This window comes from Arachis ipaensis, chromosome B6 (genome assembly GCF_059453495.1).
Source record: "Arachis ipaensis isolate K30076 ecotype BB chromosome B6, ASM5945349v1, whole genome shotgun sequence".
Lineage (NCBI taxonomy): Eukaryota > Viridiplantae > Streptophyta > Magnoliopsida > Fabales > Fabaceae > Arachis > Arachis ipaensis.
In genome coordinates this window covers 112728797-112733945 of record NC_142441.1, presented here as the reverse complement: position 1 = coordinate 112733945, position 5149 = coordinate 112728797, and the positions used below count along the sequence as shown (strand labels likewise).

Genomic DNA, 5149 nt, shown 5'->3' with positions numbered 1-5149 from the left:
TGTGGCCTCCCAACACCAAACTTAGAGTTTGACTGTGGGGGCTCTGGTTGACTCTGTTTTGAGAGAAGCTTACTGTGCCTCTTTTCCATGTTTACAGAAGGATGTCCTTGAGTTTTAAACTCAAGGGAGTCCTCATTCAATTGAAGGACTAGTTCACCTCTGTTAACATCAATCACAGCTCTTGCTGTGGCTAGGAAGGGTCTTCCAAGGATGATGGATTCATCCTCATCCTTCCCAGTATCTAGGATTATGAAATCAGCAGGGATGTAAAGGCCTTCAACCTTTACTAATATGTCCTCTACTTGTCCATAAGCCTGTTTTCTGGAATTGTCTGCCATCTCTAATGAGATTATAGCAGCTTGTACCTCCAAGAGTCCTAGTTTCTCCATTACAGAGAGTGGCATGAGGTTTATTCTTGACCCAAGGTCACATAGAGCCTTCTCAAAGGTTATGGTGCCTATGGTACAAGGTATTAGGAACTTTTCAGGATCCTGTTTCTTCTGAGGCAATCTCAGTTGATCCAATGCATTTAGTTCATTGGTGAACAGGGGAGGTTCATCTCCCCAAGTTTCTTTACCAAATAAATTGGCATTCAGCTTCATGATTGCACCAAGGAACTTGGCAACTTGCTCTTCAGTAACATCTTCATTCTCTTCAGAAGAGGAGTACTCATCAGAGCTTATGAATGGCATAAGGAGGTTCAATGGAATCTCTATGGTCTCTAGATGAGTCTCAGATTCCTTTGGTTCCTCAGAGGGAAACTCCTTATTGATCACTGGACGTCCTAGGAGGTCTTCCTCCTTGGGATTCATGTCCTCCCCTTCCTCCTTGGATTCGGCCATGATGGTTATATCAATGGCCTTGCACTCTCCTTTTGGATTTTCTTCTGTATTGCTTGGGAGAGTACTAGGAGGGATTTCAGTGATCCTTTTACTCAGCTGGCCCACTTGTGCCTCCAAATTTCTAATGGATGACCTTGTTTCATTCATGAAACTCAGAGTGGCCTTAGATAGATTAGAGACTAAGTTTGCTAAATTAGAGGTATTTTGTTCAGAGTTCTCTGTCTGTTGCTGAGTGGATGATGGAAAAGGCTTACTATTGCTAAACCTGTTTCTTCCACCATTATTAAAGCCTTGTTGAGGCTTTTGTTGATCCTTCCATGAGAAATTTGGGTGATTTCTCCATGAGGGGTTATAGGTGTTCCCATATGGTTCACCCATGTAATTCACCTCTGCTATTGCAGGGTTCTCAGGATCATAAGCCTCTTCTTCAGCAGATGCCTCTTGAGTACTGTTGGATGCAGCTTGCATTCCATTCAGACTCTGAGAAATCATATTGACTTGCTGAGTCAATATTTTATTCTGAGCCAATATGGCATTTAGAGTATAAATTTCAAGAACTCCCTTCTTCTGAGGTGTCCCATTACTCACAGGATTCCTCTCAGAAGTGTACATAAACTGGTTATTAGCAACCATGTCAATGAGTTCTTGAGCTTCTGCAGGCGTTTTCTTTAGGTGAATGGATCCACTTGAAGAAGTATCCAATGACATCTTAGCTAATTCAGACAGACCATCATAGAATATATCCAGGATGGTCCATTCTGAAAGCATGTCAGAAGGACACTTTTTGGTCAGTTCCTTGTATCTCTCCCAAGCTTCATAGAGGGATTCACCTTCTTTCTGTCTGAAGGTTTGAACATCCACTCTAAGCTTACTCAGCTTTTGAGGAGGAAAGAACTTGGCTAAGAAAGCCTTGACCAGCTTATCCCAAGAGTTCAGGCTATCCTTAGGTTGAGAGTCCAACCATATTCTAGCTCTGTCTTTCACAGCAAAAGGGAAAAGCATGAGCCTGTAGACTTCAGGATCTACTCCATTAGTCTTAACAGTATCACAGATCTGCAAGAATTCAGTTAAGAACTGAAAAGGATCTTCAGATGGAAGTCCATGAAACTTGCAGTTTTGTTGCATCAGAGAAACTAATTAAGGTTTCAGCTCAAAATTGTTTGCTCCAATGGTAGGGATGGAGATGCTTCTTCCATGTAAATTGGAATTAGGTGCAGTAAAGTCACCAAGCATCCTCCTTGCATTATTATTATTTTCGGCTGCCATCTCCTCTTCCTGTTCGAAAATTTCTGGAAGGTTATCTCTAGATTGTTGTATTTTAGCTTCTCTTAGTTTCCTCTTCAGAGTCCTTTCAGGTTCAGGGTCTGCTTCAACAAGAATATTCTTGTCCTTGCTCCTGCTCATATGAAAAAGAGGGAACAGAAAAATAATAATAATAGGGATCCTTTTTACCCAGGTATAGAGGTTCCCCTGTGTGAGTAGAAGAAGAAAAGAATGTAATGTAAAGAAGGGAAGAAGAGAAAATTCGAACAAAGATGGAAGAGGGGGTTCGAATTTGGGTGAGATGAAGTGTTAGTAGATGAATAAATAAATAGAAGGAGATGAGAGAGAAAGAGGATTTTCGAAAATAAAATTTTGAAAAGGGGTTAGTGATTTTCGAAAATTAGGAATGAAAGAAAATTAAAATTAAAAATTAAAACAATTAGTTAATTAAAAAGAATTTTTGAAAAAGAGGGAAGAGATTTTCGAAAATTGGAGAGAGAGAGTTAGTTAGGTAGTTTTGAAAAAGATAAGAAACAAACAAAAAGTCAATTAGTTAGTTGAAAAAGATTTGAAAATCAATTTTGAAAAGATAAGAAGATAAGAAGTTAGAAAAGATATTTGAAAATCAAATTTTTAAAAAAGATAAGATTTAAAAAAAAAAGATATGATAGAAAGATATGATTAGAATTAGTTTTGAAAAAGATTTGATTTTTAAAATCATAATTAATGACTTGACTCACAAGTAATCACAAGATATGATTCTAGAACTTAAAGTTTGAATCTTTCTTGACAAGCAAGTAACAAACTTGAAATTTTTGAATCAAAACATTAATTGTTGAAGATATTTTCGAAAATAAAAAAAGTGAAAAAGATATGATTTTTGAAAAAGATTTTAAAAAAGATAAGATTTTTAAATTGAAAATTTGATTTGACTCATAAGAAACAACTAAGTTTTAAAAAGTTTTGAAAAGGTCAACTCAAATTTTCGAAATTTATGAGTGAAAAAGGGAAAGATATTTTTTTTTATTTTTGAATTTTTAATGATGAAAGAGAAAAACATGAAAATGATGCAATGCATGAAAATTTTGGATCAAAACAATGAATGCATGCAAGAATGCTATGAATGTCAAGATGAACACCAAGAACACTTTGAATGTCAAGATGAACATCAAGAACTTATTTTTGAAAAATTTTCAAGAAAAGAAAACATGCAAGACACCAAACTTAGAAATTTTTCATGTATAGACACTATGAATGCAAGAATTCATATGAAAAACAAGAAAAGACACAAAACAAGAAAATATGAAGATCAAACAAGAAGACTAGCCAAGAACAACTTGAAGATCATGAAGAACACTATGAATGCATGAATTTTCGAAAAATGCAAAGAATTTTTTAAAAAAATGCAATTGACACCAAACTTGAAATTTGACACAAGACTCAAACAAACAACATAAAATATTTTTGAATTTTATGATTTTATAATTTTTTTTTTGGTATTTTTCGAAAATTAATGTGAAAAAGAAAATAAGAATTCCAAAATCTTTAAGAATTCCAGGAATCTTTCAATATTAGCCCAAAGCTCCAATCAAAGGGTTGGACATGGCTTAATAGCCAGTCAAGCTTTAGTATGTAACTCATATATACTGCTCATTAGTTATCAAATTAACTTGCCTCTATGCTGATGGTTTGGAAGCCTTAGTCTAAAAAAATTTAGACATGGCTTTGCAGCCAGCCAGGCTCCAACGTGCTTCATGAAACACTAGAATTCATTCTTAAAAATTTAGAATAATTTTCGAAAACAGATGAGAAATTTTTTGAAAGAATTTTTTTTTATTTTTTATTTTTTGAAAGATTTTTGAAGAAATTTTTTTTTGAAAATAAAACAAAAAGAAAATTACCTAATCTGAGAAACAAGATGAACCGTCAATTGTCCAAACTCGAACAATCCCCGGCAACGGCGCCAAAAACTTGATATGCGAAATTGTTACTCAGATTAGGTTGTAAAATTATTTGTTCGTTCTTTCCCCTGGTAATGGCGCCAAAAAACAGGTGCACAGAACCATGGTCCAAACATAACTTCACAACTTCGCAACCAGCAAGTGCACTGGGTCGTCCAAGTAATAAAACCTTACGTGAGTAAGGGTCGATCCCACGAAGATTGTTGGTATGAAGCAAGCTATGGTCATCTTGTAGATCTCAGTCAGGCGGATATCAAATAGTTATGGAGTTTTCAAATATTAATAATAATAAATAAATAGAAAATAAAGATAAAAATACTTATGCATATCATTGGTGAGAATTTCAGATAAGCGTATAGAGATGCTTTCGTTCCTCTGAATCTCTGCTTTTTCGCTGTCTTCATCCAATCAGTCTTGCTCCTTTCCATGGCTAGCTTTATGTAAGGGCATCACCGTTGTCAATGGCTACATCTCATCCTCTCTGTGAAAATGGTCCGATGCGCTGTCACTGCATGGCAAATCATCTAGAGGCATCACCGTTGTCAATGGCTATATCCCATTATCTCTGTGAAAATGGTCCGATGCGCTGTCACTGCATGGCTAATCATCTGGAGGTTCTCGATCATACTGGAATAGGATTTACTATCCTTTTGCGTCTGTCACTACGCCCAGCACTCGCGAGTTTGAAGTTCGTCACAATCATTCAATCCCTGAATCCTACTCAGAATACCACAGACAAGGTTTAGACTTTCCGGATTCTCATGAATGCCGCCATCAATCTAGCTTATACCACGAAGATTCTGATTAAGAGATCCAAGAGATACTCATTCAATCTAAGATAGAACGGAAGTGGTTGTCAGGCACGCGTTCATAGGGAATAATGATGATTGTCACGTTCATCACATTCATGTTGAAGTGCGAATGAATATCTTAGAAGCGGAATAAGTTGAATTGAATAAAGAAACAGTAGTACTTTGCATTAATTCATGAGGAACAGCAGAACTCCACACCTTAATCTATGGAGTGTAGAAACTCTACCGTCGAAAATACATAAGTGAAAGGTTCAGGCATGGCCAAATGGCC

The 5149-nt window shown here is 36.3% G+C and overlaps 1 non-coding gene across 1 annotated transcript; it reads left to right on the top strand.

The window, feature by feature from the left end:
• The first annotated feature begins 1604 nt into the window (after nucleotides 1-1604).
• Nucleotides 1605-1712, top strand: LOC148562342 (small nucleolar RNA R71). Its single transcript, XR_015886556.1, has one exon. It is a non-coding gene; the product is annotated as a small nucleolar RNA R71 (small nucleolar RNA).
• Nucleotides 1713-5149: the final 3437 nt, after the last annotated feature.